Source organism: Brachyistius frenatus, unplaced genomic scaffold (assembly GCF_029030835.1).
Source record: "Brachyistius frenatus isolate BFR_SWC_R1_liver_20210118 unplaced genomic scaffold, ASM2903083v1 Contig_66, whole genome shotgun sequence".
NCBI lineage: Eukaryota > Metazoa > Chordata > Actinopteri > Embiotocidae > Brachyistius > Brachyistius frenatus.
In genome coordinates, this window is record NW_027210665.1 from 2,034,305 (window position 1) to 2,049,095 (window position 14,791).

The following is a 14,791-nucleotide window of genomic DNA, read 5'->3' on the forward strand; positions in this document are numbered from 1 at the left end:
TGTGATGGCTTCGACAAGGTGGAGGATCACACTTTTTATGTATAAATTAAAAAAAAAAAAAAAGAAAGCTGGCACAAGTGAATGGGACTATATTTGACGATAGTTATAGCAGGTCAAAACAGGAAGAGACGTTGTCTTCCCAGAATCATTGTCCGTCTGGATAATCCACAGAACATGCTGTGGGCAGTTTTCATTTCTTTCTACCAAAGATGAGTGATTTTTTTTGTGTGGAGAGCTGTGCAGACCTTTATTTGTGTACATTTTCAGTGACTGACAGGTGATTCTGTTGTAGAGAATGGAGGTTAGAAGAGGAGAAAGTGACTTGGACATCAATATATAGAAAACAGCTGTTTATACATAAGGAGGTGAAGGAATTGGAATTCAGAAGTGAAAAAGAGATTGACTAGTTCGTTCAAAATGTTTCAACTGCTTTAAGGAAAATCAACGAATATGCTCCAGTAACATGGCCTTTCAGTCTTATAACTGAGCTCAATTTCAAAAGTGGTCAATTTAAGGTACTGACAAAAAAGATTGAGGTTTTGAAATGAGCTTATGAACCTCGATAAATCAAGTCAGTTTATTTTTAGAGGTCATAGAAACACAACATACTTTGACCAAAGTGCTGCACAACCTCAGACCGAATTGAAACGCATCAAATGGATGGAAATCAATGTGACCATCACAACCAAATCCGGTGATAAGAACAAAATTAAAAACTAGAAAATTCGAGACAAGCCAAAACAAGACTCACAGGTATACGCGAGCAATCATATACACTGAAAGGATGGGAATAAAATTACAGTCGTGCCTGATCTGAGAATGCAAGTGAGAACATACAGATTTGAATGCGAGTAGTGAAGTTGACGAACTGTTCCCAAGTTTTGGAGCTGCAACTGAGAAAGTTCACAAGAACTGTAGGAGCATCGAGTGTGTTGACCTCGTCCTGACTTTGATTTGAACCCTTTAAAATAATCCTTGAATGTTTTAGTTTGGTTTTTATATCCGACAAAATGGCAAACCAGCCTCAAGGGCACAGTGTTCGATATCACTCTGCCATTTATCTCTCTCTCTCTCTCTCTGTGTGTGTGTGTGTGTGTGTGTGTGTGTGTGTGTGTGTGCGTGTGCAACTTCAGCTGAGACATTTTTTTTGACAGCAATTACATGAATTTCTCGGCTGCTGATGACTCATGCGGCGCGACAAGTGCAGATGAATACCCTACACGGGTGTTGTCGCTTCTTGTGCCGGATCGGACCTCCGCTCGGGTTAAACGTGGGAAGACCCCGCAGCATGTTCGAAATTATGTGACGCAACAGCGGTCCGTGTACTGATAAGACACCGAAATAGGTGTCCCGTGTCCCGCCTGTAAAAGGTGCAACAAACTAACAGATGAGTCAGTGACATGTCAATCAAGCAAAGTCTTCATACACTTCAGACCTGAGAGGAGGTTTCATCAGACAAACTTGCAGAGGGACTTCTGAGCCCTGAGCAGAGAGTGTGGTGATAGCAGTGGGTGCTGAAGAGTAAACAAACTGAGACATTGGTGGATGAGTTTACACTCCGTGTTTTGCAGCTCCATCAACAGGCTGAAGGTGCAGGACGTGTGACATGGACAGATGTGTTCGTGCGGAGACTTTCCAGGGATTAATGCGAAACGCAAACGAGAAATTGAAACAAATGGGACGCCACCACGAAACTAAAAAATAGAAAGGCTGTGTTTCGAATAACATCTTTCCCTCGACACATTAACACATCGTACAACTCTCACTTACATTAATTTTGAGAGAGTAGTGTCGTCTCAACTCGTACAATGCTGCTCTGCACTTACTGAAAATAGCCGGAACATTTGAAAGCATCACCTGCCAACATATCTGCAGCTTTAATTATTTTACCCAGAATTCAACGTGTTTTCGTGCCCTCTGTTTAACACACAATAAACTGTGTCTATCCAGCAGGAGTATGGTGGGACTTACTACAAAATAAGCATATTTTTCGAGGGTTTCAGTAACAGCTGCGGCCGCCTGATGCCTTAATTTTATTTTTTATTTTTTTTTTCCCTTTGGTGGTCTTCCTGTACGTAGCCAAAATGGCGACCGTTAAATATGAAAAGTGTCCAGCGTTTCACACACAATTTTTTGACCGTTTTGAGTGCACCCTCTGGGTGCTCATAGTGAACTGCGTGTTTCCATACACGTCAGTGTGAACGCTTTTGTGCGTTTGTCCGTGAGTACGCCATTTGCAACACAGCAAGAGCCTCAATGCCGTCCAGTTTGGATTTCTTGCTTGGTTTTCTGAAAGTAGCAGACAGACTAAATAACTTCTCTATACATAAATACAATACAGATATTAGTTTGACTTGGACTATTTTGTGTATTGAATTTTTTATCTGCATGATTAAAAGCTTTGTCCCCACTTAAAGAAAGCGGCAGCAGCAGCAGGCTCTGGAGGTTATGACGGGGGGGCAGCAGATAAACGAATACATTTCTGTGACTATGGGACGCCATTCTTACGAAACAGCAGCTTTCTCTGAATTCATTTGATGAACTTCTAGCAGAATTAAAACACCACCACTATCACAGTAAGACTTGTGAGCTCAGTGCACCGTGATTCAGATCAAAAGGGTTCACATTTGTTTCTGTTTAGAGTCCAGGTCACTTTGATTAAAAACACATATTTTTTTCCAGGATCCTTTGATCACTTGCTGACTGAATCATTTAAAGATTCAACTCGTCAGATTTCCACATTGCTTTGTGAAATAAATGTTCTCCTTTGACTTAAGTGTCATGGCCTCCTGTTGGTCTTTTTAATGGCTGCAGTAAAACAATTTAAACAGAAAAAAAAGAAAAGGACACCCACTACTTGAACATGAATGAGACTGTGAGTTCAGACTTTATTTTAAGCAGCTCTGTTCTCATGTGAGGCTGAGGCACCAGCAGGATGCGGGAGTATTGGTATCAGTTTTACGCCACTTCCCGTCCTCTCCTTCTTTCTGTTCTCTCCTCTCACGCTTACCCTCCTTCGGTCTCTCTTCTCTCTCTTTATCCATCCTGTCCCCCCTTCTCTTTCCTCCAACAAGTGAGGACCCTTTTTGCACATCGCGTTCTGTTCAGCGTTGAAGCTTTGAGTTGACTTATAGACGTCTGCTGGAATTTCTTTGCCCCTCATCCATTTCACCGTTTAATCGATGAAGATGACAGAGTGCAGGTGCAGCCGCGGCGTGTGTTAGAGCCAGCAGGGACGGTGTGTGGTGCACTAGGACCGGGGAGAGATCCTTCTGGTCGTGTGCATTGCAACTATAGAGCGGAGCCTGTGGAGGAAACCCCCCATCGGATCTGGCCATTATATCCATACATTTCTTTTCTTTTTTTCCCCCATCTCCACCGCGGCGCGGCTGAGTGGGGATCGCACCAACCAGAGCGTCTGGGATGGTCAAGCACCCAGGAGAGGATTAGTAATTTGACACGATTTGCGTAAAAGTCAGATTTTTTTTTTGGAAGGGGCGGTCATTTGGCAGCTTTGCCCCAACTCGTTTTGTTATCATGTTTTATTGGCTGTAGTAGAATATTTTTTTTTTCTTTTCTTACCCGTGATTCGTTTTATTTCAAGCGCGCAAAGTCACATCTGCGTAGGAGAGTGCTTGGCGCACTTCTTCCCCAAAGGACAGAGACAAAATCTCCATTCTTCTGTTTGGATTTAAACCGGACGATTGGCTGAATGGGTGACCTCGCTGAAGCACAGACTATCTCAAGCCCGCTCCCGCTGTATGGAAACGTGTTTTCTCTATTGACCTGGAGTTGTGATGTCCACAGCCTTCCCCACTGACTGACAAACGGCGTCGTACCATTTTGGAATCGAGTTGAAGGTAGGCCAATTTTTTTCCCCTCTTTGGCTTGGCGACACAACACGGTTTTTCTGACCATTTGATAAAGTTCGCAGACCTCATTTTTGCTGCTCCTTCGATTATTGCGGCAGTACATTGATCGCCCGTGACTCTGGGGTTTTCTGTCGGACAGTTGCAGCAGTTACCCTCGAAGAAAAAAAAAAAAACCCACGGTGGAGGAGATGTAAATATTCAGCAGTTTAAAAAGGCTATGAGCCAGTCAAACGCTTTAAGGAGGAGAAGTTGAGCACCTGCCACTGTTGCAGCAGGGAGATTAGTTGGAATATAGATTATAATGGGCTTCAAACATTCAGGATAAATATTTAAACTAAGGGAATGTGTCGCAGTGTGAGGGGAAATCTCAATGCCTGTGTCTTTTTTGGACCGAGTGCCCCTGTTTGGCGCACGATATGTTTGCTCATGAGCTCAATCATGGAGATTCCGGAGAAGCCCTCTGCAGTGCAGTCTCATACAGCGGGCCGCCGGGCTCACTGGAGCTCACTAAGGAGAGGATTTAGATAAAGGTGTAAACGAGGCGGCAGCTTTCCCTGAAGGCAGTAAGCCTTATTAAATGCGCAATCCTGTCTTTATACGGAGGATATAGGGCTGCTGGCTGTACTCGCAACGATTTCACAATAAAACAGACCAACAAAAATACACAAAAAACTTATCTCTCTCTTTCTCTCCCTCTCTCCCTCTCTCTCTCTCTCTCTCTCTCTCTCTCTCTCTCTCTCTCTCTGTGCGCGCGTGTGTGTGTGTGTGTGTGTGTGTCACGTGCGCACCCACACACTCCCAGTGACAGAGTTTGAAATGACTGTGTTTGTAAGAGAGTGCGTCACTGTAGTTTAAATAGGAGACAGACTATGACATGCCCAAACTTGCGCACACGTTATCATTTATTTTTTTTAATTTCCCAGACAAAGCTCATCCGGAAATTTGACCATATTGGAATGACAACTCTTACTCAGCTCGCACTCTAACAGGCTTTGTTTTTGCCATTTCGACCCTACTGTACGAGGCTCCCATGGGGGACATACCGCCTATTGGGTGGAACCGTGCGAATGCCGACACATGACGCAGGAATCCGAGTGATGATAGATGATGATCCTTTTTCTGGACGTGCGTCTGGATCAGAAGCGCCGGACCACTTACAGCCTTAGTGGCATTCCTCAGACAACGTCCACCTTAATCAGTTTTTTTTTCTTTTGAATTGCTGGGTTCTTTTAGCCCTGCTACACACCGCTGTGGAGAGAGATTGTGGGTGGTCTATCGGTCAGTGCTGGGCTCGTCTTCAACATGTGCTTTCAATGCATGCTTGCGGGAAGTCTGTCTGTCTCTCTCTCTCTCTCTCTATCTATCTATCTATCTATCTATCTATCTATCTATCTATCTATCTATCTATCTATCTATCTCTCTCTCTCTCTCTCTCTCTCTCTCTCTCTCTCTCTCTCTCTCTCTCTCTCTCTCACACACACACACACACACACTCAGGTGCAAAACAGTGGCTTTAAAACCCAACCATTGCTGTGTCGCTGGTTGCTCGCTTGACTCCAGTTTGCGAAGACACCGAGTATACCGTTAATCAGAGCAGACAGTTTAAAAAAAAAAAAAAAATATTTAAGTTGGTCAGATGACCTATATCTATTTGTGCTGGCGGAGGCGACGTGGCAGAGGCCAGCTGGAGGTGAGCCACATCTCCAATTCACGTTGTTAACATAAAAAGTCGCGAAGGAAAAAGGTCTCCGTTTCAGCCTCGGTTTTCGGTGTATTTTTTTTTTTGTTTTGTTTTATGGAGCATCGCATTCATGAATTGGTGAAGTCACTTGTGTGTGATGTTACAAAGTGCGGCAGATAAAACCAGGCAGGCCGTCGCCCCTGCCAGCAGCGCCTCGTCATAGCAAAGATGACAGGAACTGTCCGTGGTGCTGAAACAGGACAGCTCCTTTGTTCAACTGTGGGCTCGTTTTGTAAGTTGAAATGTTCAGTGGCTGCAGTAACTCTCTCTGGCTTCTCTTCCATTTTAAATATTTGAGCAGTTAGTGAGCCACATGTATGCTTTCAGGTAAAAAAAAAGGGAGCCATTTAAGACACATTTAAACACAACTGAATACAACACCAACTGCGCTGCCTCAATATTAGGCCAATAACAGCATTCATTCAACCCCTGGTAAATGATCCTATTATGTTCCATGCATATTTCATTTTACCCAATCTGAATTGACACATCAAGTCACAGTGTTGTGCTCCTCATGGTGACACACTGTGCCATATATCCTGTGCCCTGTATTCTGCTCAGTTTTGGCCCCGGATCACAGTGTTTGCTTTAAATGGCATCATCATGTGTACTGAGTGGTGTTAAAATCCATTAGCTGATCATCATGAAGAGGGGTTTGGCGAAAGCCGTGTGAAAGCTGGTTTTGTGAAGATGAAACATAGCAACACCAGAGAAAAGTAACCCCAACAGCATTACAAACAGGACTGAAGTATGATGTCTGCTGAAGCTAATTAACTCCGTTTCTCAGTCTCTTATGTTATAGCGTGCATATTCAATCACGGAATGCTTTTTTTTTTTTCTCGTGTGTGATATTTTTGCCGAACATGTTAAGAATAAAACAGAACATAAAATCTTTGAAGGCGATTTAATCAGTACTTCAAACATTCAGTGCTATCTTTTTACGGCAGATGATTGTACTCAGTATAAGCATTTCTACAGGGCTAAACACACAGCGCCTGTTACAGTGCACACCATAGCTGCTATAAACACAGTGGGTGAAGTGATACAGACCCAGTGCAAATCAAATTAACCCTGGGGGAGCTATGACATCTACTGTGCACTTAATAATTGACTGTATTGCTTTCCTGTGATTACGGTTGCTCACAGTCTGTATGGATGTGTATGATCCACTGTACATATCAGAATGTCTCTTTAGGTGATGACAGTGCTTGATAACCCCTATCAGGTTCATGAAGGCTCAGTGGGACCCCAGCAAGCCAATCATCTGGAGGTCAATGTTCATCTGGAACAGAAGAGTGGCTGGTAATTGTCCTGACTGGTCTTATGTCGGTGATGAATGACGTGTGTTTTCCCCTAACGTTGATTGAATGAGCCCCCCTGCAGACCGATCGCTTTTCCCAAAGAGCGAAGGCGATCCTGCGGCGAAGTTTATCAATAAGCGGGTGGATGGAGTGCAAGTGGTAGTGTTGCTGGGAGCAGACAGCCGGTGATGAGGAGGGGGAACACGCTTAAGGAGAGTCCCACTGATCACACAGCAGATTGGGAGCCCTTGGTGTTAGCGTCTGTCGGTCCCTGCCGTAGGGGGAGAGAGCGGTGGAGCCACACAGAGCTGACCCAGAACCACACACTGGGCCAATTTCAGGTCAGCTTCCTGTCTGAAGCCGGCTCAGTTATGTTCTCTACTAAGTATTATTTGTAGCCTTTTATATTTACCTGTGTCTGTGCTTTTCTTTGCATTATTGGCAGATTTTCACATTTACCTGTATCTGTATACCACAAGCTCTTGTTGTTCAGTTATTTGGTCAATTTACCGGCGCTTTGAGCTGGTGACAAACATGGTTGACTCAGAACAAAGCATCCAGCAAGCACATTGTTTTGATGGCTTTGTTTTGAAGGCTGGTTGCTTTGACGTGGACCCCCATGAGGCCACTGGCAGCTGAGCTCCCACTGTGGCAGATTGATATTTGTAATTTAAGGGAAGCTGTCACACAGCACCCTTCCAGATGGAGAGAGCCGCGGAAGCACGCAGTCGATTAAACACGGTTTGTTTAGAAATAATCATTTTGATGTGGGAGCTGAGGATTCATTTGAGGCACATTGGCTCTAAGGTTCAAAATGTTCAATTATACACTGACGTATACAAACAGATAATAATAACACACAGATGTAGAGTGCAGAGTGGTGTCAGGGAAGGAAACTGTGTTATCCGATGGAGTCCCTCCAATCACCAGATCATGGCAGAAAGGACAGGTCAGTGATTTGTGTACTGTTGCAGAAAAGGGTGAGGATAGGCTGAGAGCTAATTCATGAATTCCCCTACTGGTGTACACACACACACACACACACACACACACACACACTTGTGCACATTCACATTGTTTTCATGAGTGAACTATTGGAATTGATATTTGGACGACGGTCATGTTTTAAAGGACCATCTCCTCCTTGTCACATTGATTGACAATAAAAGGACAATAAACAGCGCAGAGAGAATACTGCTTGATTAACTGCCCTTCAAAAGAACCAAACATGTCCAATAAATCAGGTTTCCATCTCACAAATTAGGACGATGGCATTTAGATGCTGGTTTGATGACCTTTAAGCATGAACTCATAAGATATTTGCATCTACAAGTCTAAATGATAATGATGCAGAGGTCAAGAACACTAATACACGTTGTAGATTATAAGTGTTGTACTTTCACGCATGCAGTGTTTGAATTGTGAATGGGGGACATGGGGTTAGGGTTTGAGAAAGTAAGGAAATCTAATGTGTGATCCAATCTGTCTGTGGTCTGGTATATAGAATATTCCTACAGTCCAGCCAAAATAGTGGTCGAGTACACTTAAGGATTTTTTACCTCCTGCTGTGAAGTCTTTGTAAAAGTAATCACTCCCAGATGAAATACCAATTTGGTGATAATGGAATAATCACTAAGAAAGTACTAATGGTTGGTAAAAATGTATATCTGCTTGTTGTGAACGTGGCAGTGAAGGATGAGGAAAGATGCATCACAGAAACGCTGCGTTCAAATGGGGTCGTATTTCCCATGTACACGACAAGAGTCCATATGAACAGCCCCCTTGTGGTATTCATGACGTCGGAACTGGAAATGTTCTATGACGTGTCTGCTGACATTTATGGAAATGACAGAGGCAATGGAAGTACATTTTTCATTGGATGTTAGGTTAATATGTTGTAATTTTAGTCATGTAGAGTTTGTCTTCATAAGTTTGATAATAGCCTACATCTGAGGAAAATGTTGATCTTCCCAACGGCCTCATCGTTTCCCTCTGCGCCTTTGCATTTCCTGCATTACCCTACCTCCCTGTTAAGTTGCTAAATTGTTAGCCTGTGTGGTTTCTACACGCCGTTCATGTTGCTGTTGCCCAGCAACAGTGTTTTTACAACTTGAACGCCAAGCCTACGGTGCACACGACTTCCCATGTTGTAGCCACGAGCTCACAAGTTCCATTTGAACGCAACATTAGACGAAGTTCAACCACCCAAAACATCCAACATTATATATTCAATCACCCACCCAAATAACTCTACTGGGTGGTGACTGTAGTCTTGTACTTACGATTGCCAAATAAATCGATCTATTAGCGCATTCCGTTATTTACGTGAAGTATTTATTCAGCTCTTTCTCTGTAATCATACTATTTTCTTGAAGTAGCAAATGTATTGTGGTCGGGTGGCTGGAGGCTGCTGGTGCAGACCAGTGAGGGGATTGACAAGGTCAGGTTAAACATGAATACATTTAAACATATGATGTTTTAGATTAATTTCAACTCAATTATAATGTAGAGAAATTACTGATCGGAACAGTTTCTATCAGAATGAGAATATTTCATTCAGGAAAGTTTTTATGGTGTGTGTGTAGTAATAGCTACTTTTTAAAATGAAATGTAAAATATGGTTAAAATTTACTCGCGTATGTACTCGGCACTGACAAATTCCTTTTTTCAGATTGACTCTAATTTATCTATTTATTTGATTTGATCAATTTTATCTATTTATATATTTAATTTAATTTATAGTGTTTTTAGTATTTGTGTTGTTTGTTAAAGATTGTAAGGACACACCATAATCATTTTTTTTAATTCTCAATACAATTACACTATGCTTCATACTTTTTTTTTTTTTATCCATTTGACATTGTAGATGTAGAAAAAAATAACTTAATCAGAAAACAAACCTAACGTGAAAAGATGAATGCAACAGATCACTGGAGACTTGATAATGGATGCTTGGACTCACCTCCACTGATATCTCCTCCCTGATAACCTCTCTAACATTATCACTCTGTCGGCACATAGCAAAGATCCCACTCCACTGATATCCCCCTTATTCTTTCCTTCATGCTCAAACTTCTGTCCGTGGCCTGAAGTTCCTACCTGGAGCGCTTTCTTACTTTCATTGAACTTTGTCAGCTGTCAATGTGGTGAACAAAGTGTTAGGCCTGTCAAGGTTGCTTTCAAGAGCCTTTCCTTTTAATTCAGTCACTAAAAAGGGCAACCTGTCACCCTTTACAGTATTTAGCCTAAAGTGGTGTTGATTTTGTGGCTTTGAGTCAGATTGCTCATCAGGTGAAACAGAATACAGAAACATTGCTTCTACATCAACAAGGAAAGGAGATCGATAAAGAATAGAAAAAGAATCGAAACCAGATAAAACAGTATCATGGAAGGACGATGGATTTGCAAAGTGTAGTTAGTGAGAAGTGGAGAAAGCTACTCAAGCCTCCTTTCATTTGCTGTCGAGCCAGACATACAGAGCTCTGAGGCCGAACTGTAAATTTGAAAACTGATTGAAGCTACTTCATCTTTATTATACCCGAGGCTGTATTTTATTAGTTTTGTACCCAAATGAGGCTGCCTCAAGAAAATCATTATTACGCTTGTCCATCTGGAAGAAGTGGTGTGATATTTTTATCGAGCAACATAGTCCGTAGATGGAGGAGGTCAGGGTGGATGCATTGGTTGGAAAAAATATAAAATACTTACACAGTGCTTGAAGTGGAAAAAACAAGTGCCAATATCTGCCGGTGTCAGCAAATCAGAGTTTTACGTTCTGGAGTTCAACAGTGAATAAAAGATGCTCGGAGATGTTTCTGATGTTCACAACATAGATTTGTTTAGTAAAGAAGATAATGAATTTAACTGTTAGAGCAACAAGGCTAGGTCAGACCCCGGTACATGACTGTATTTTAAATGATAGAGGGCTTTTAACTTGAAATAAAGGCTTTTAATTTGAAAAGGTTACAGGAAGTTGAATCATTTGTCCAAGGAATGAAGGCTTTGCCATTTTTCTCATATTGGGGAGCTCTTAACCCTCGTGTTGTCCTTGGGTCAAAATGACCCGCAGCTGTGTTCAACCAAGTTCTATTTTATTTCTATATTTTTATATTTTTTTGGGGATCATTGGTCATCATTCTTTAAAGAAACCCTCACAGCCTCCTTGTCACCAATGATCCCAAAAAACATGAAAATAAAATAGAACTTGGTTGAACACAGCTGCGGGTCATTTTGACCCGAGGACAACACAAGGGTTAAGAAACAGTGGGCAAGTAGGTTTTATTATGTCGACGAATGTTTGATGAAGGAATAAATTCAGCAAGAAAGGACAAACAACCCCGTTATTCATAATATCTAATACTGATATTAAGATGTTCACATACTTAAAGTATGTACTGGGGTAAAACTGATTTGTGGTGTGCAAGTGTTTTTACTGATGCTGACATTACATCAAGCGGTTAGCAGTGGCGCTACTGTTAGCTTGCTGCCCCTGGTGTACATTTAGCACTTGTTGTGAAGGATTTGACTTTTGAAGCTTGTGTCGTCGTCTGTCTCTGTTTGCGTTCTCGTTGCGCTCTTTTGGAGTCAGGCCAAAATTATTGTAATGTACAGCGACGTTACTTAGACCAGCCGCTGACCGAGAAAAGCAGCCAGCGAGATTGGGAATAAATTAATTCTCATAGAACAGTGGTTTCACACACGACTTCCAATTGCCCATTTCATACTAACAGTTGTCATTATGAAATCTGCAGCCAAGTAATTGTCATTGTAACCATGACAATGAACATCCCCTGACCTTAAACAAGCAGTTGTTGATTGTTGCTTGTTAAATAAATTGGACAGAAATACTTTGAAAGCACGTTTTAAGGAGCTTTACAACAACCTTTGTGAAAAGTGGTGTTGAATATTTGCAGCTATGCAAATGTGGTTGATGACTGTGAAGGTAGGAAAGTCTAAACTTTGTAATCGTAAAACCTCTTTGGAAAGATGTAAGGGCAAACTGATGGGTCACCAACTTTTAAATATGTTATTTTAACCCTCTCTCTAAGCTAAACCATGACCACAGCCTTCCCACATAAGAGGATCTTTTGTCGCAGGTGTTTGTAAGACTTTCGGACCGCCATATCAGACAATGTTCATTTTGGCAATTTTCAAAGATGATGGATGATGTTTGCTTTCATTTAATTTTGAAGGACGTGTTGCCTTGTCAGCCGCTAAGTGCAAAGTGAACCGGACTCCCAGTCCCATCAAGAGAAAAAAAAAAAAATCGGAATAATGTTGATTATTCCTTGCATGGTTAAATCTTTTTTTCTGACCCCATTCTTATTAGGTTTATCTCTCACTGTTCGCATGCTGCCATTGGCCTTGCCATGAAGCACGGAGTGTAGATCACACCAGCTGTAATGCAATCATTCTCTCAAGCTGTCACTTTGCATTGGTTCTGGTCAAATCTTACCATGTATATGAGATGTAATATGAACAGTTCCTAATCGTGTTCACATATGATACACACAACTGAAAAGAGCGCAGGAGTGTAAAAAAAAAAAAAAAAAAAAAAAATGACAGAACAGCTCCTCTCTGTCTGTGTCTGTAACACACACACTTACACACACAAGATTAACTTTGGCAAATTGCCTTGTCTTCCAGTATGAAATTATATTTAAAGGTGTAATTTAATCATTTCGTTTTTGTAGAATTGGTGCGGAAAGTGAATCACAGTTGGAGAATTCCTCGGAGACGTAGATGTTGGAAATATCCGAGCTGGCAGTTACTAGTCAGAAAGTTGTTAGAATTTTCAGGATCAGATTTGATCATAAAAGAGAAATTGTAAGCCGTGATCTTTCAGTGGATTGGACCACCAAAAATAAAAAAGACGAGGGAAAGAAAAGAGCGACTTTATCTCAATTTTTCTGTTTCTTGGCTTGTCAAGTTGTCTTTCCATCCCATTCAGATTGCCCCAGCTCTGAGCGATAAAGAAGGGAAGACGAAAACACAGACAAGGTCATGTGAGAATTGGCGAGGGAGATGGAGAGAGAGAGAGAGAGACGCAGCACGGGGAAAAGAGAACGAGAGGTGTTTCAAATTTTTCCTAAAGCTAAAACACTCTGCCCTGTTATTTTGTCAGCTGCAGTGGTCTGTGTTATGGTGCAATGAGTCTCCAGGGAGCAGGGACTGCCATAAATATTGCGACGTTTTGAACAGCCGTCTCTGATGTCGGCTCACATTGTGTACAGGATATTGGCTATTAGTGCCAATGGTCAGTAATGAGTGGGTTTCTAAGTCGCAGCCAACTGTTAAAGGTCTTTAAACACTCTTCCAATGGAGTTCACACAAAAGCACACGCATGGCAACAACTTAGCACAGCAGACGGCCTCCTTGTTAGCTAAAACTTTAAAATTTTAAACTCCAGGACGTAGAAAGCTCAAAATATACGAGCATGGCAAACTGCTTTTTAAGTACGTTTAATGGTGGATCTTCAGGAGAGGACCGGTAGTGAGCCGGTGTTATAGCCGTGACATTCTGTGTGTTTGTCGAAGGTCAGTGACATCTACTGCATGTCTGTTCATCTTGCATATGCTTGTGTTCGTGTGTTGTGTGTGTGTGTGTGTGTGTGTGTGTGTGTGTGTGTGTGTGTGTGTGTGTGTGTGTGTGTGTGTGTGTGTGTGTGTGTGTGTGTGTGTGTGTGTGTGTGTCTGTGTGTGTCTGTGCACACTCATTTGACACACAGGCTCAGTCAGTCCTGTTCTTGGCTCCAGCCGGGATCTGGCACTTCTCCGAGTCCTGCAGCCCCTGCCATGCCTCCCTCTCTCCTGCTGCCTCTTCTCCCTCCTCCCCCCATCCTTCTTTTCTGCCTCCATCCACACACCAGTGCAGATCAGCCTGCCCAGGCCTTGCAGGGTGTCAGAAAAAAGAGAGCGAGAGAGAGAGAGAGAGAGAAAAAGAAAGAGCGCTGACTGGACTTTCACCCTGGCTCTCGTGGTATGCCTCCTCAATTCTGGCTCCCCTTTGTAATGCTTTGTTATCATATGACAGTAATAAGGTAGTGTTATGTATCCAAATATGATATTCCACACAAAGGATGTTGTACACATGGACTGTGAGGAGATGTGGCTATTCACTGGCCCGGCCTGCAGTCGTCAAAGCCCCTTCCATATTCCTTTGACAAAACTTTGAGTAACCTCACAGCAGGACTCACACGCGCACGCACGCACGCACGCACGCACGCACGCACACACACACACACACACACACACACACACACTACACTGTCCTACAGTTCTGTTTCTGTTCACATAAGACTTGTGATTCTATCTGAGATAACTGGACTGCTCGCTCTAGGGCATTTCCCCCTCTCTGAGACCCACAGGATCTGCACCACAGAATAGATGCAGTCGTGGTCAATCAATGATAACTGACTGTGTGTAAGTCGATGTGTGTATTTTGAATAACATTTGTTCATTGCCAGACAAAGTGGATACTAGATATTCAAGTTTAACAGCCACTCTGAATTACTAACCAGCCCAAATTGTTTTGACTGCACTGAATTCAACAGATTTATTTTACTTTCACTGAACATACATTACAAATAACAGCATTTCTAAATTATCAGTAAGTCTACACACTACACTAACCCTTAAAGACAGGGACACAATAAGTGAATGAGAACAATGGACTTCTCCATCCAATATCCCTCACATTATTCTAGTGGTATTGCATTGTTTATGTAAAATCAACAATCTCTGCAGCAACTAGCGGTTATTTCCAATGTTAATTTATATGACTATTATTATCTTGATAGATTAATAATTTAGTCTATAAAATATCATGTGATCCCAATTTCCCCACAGCCTAAAGCGGCATCCTCAGATGTCTTCTTT

General features: G+C 42.2%; 1 protein-coding gene across 5 annotated transcripts in view; it reads left to right on the forward strand.

The window, feature by feature from the left end:
* The first annotated feature begins 2,998 nt into the window (after positions 1-2,998).
* il1rapl1a (interleukin 1 receptor accessory protein-like 1a) overlaps positions 2,999-14,791 on the forward strand; it is a 160,993-nt gene continuing 149,200 nt past the window's right edge. The window contains exon 1 of one of the 5 annotated variants that reach the window (XM_069707063.1): positions 2,999-3,860. The gene's annotated coding sequence lies outside the window, so the exon portion shown is untranslated. Of the gene's footprint in view, positions 3,861-4,696; positions 5,151-14,791 lie in introns of those variants that run through there. The other 4 variants (XM_069707061.1, XM_069707066.1, XM_069707064.1 and 1 more) reach the window with 4 other exon arrangements.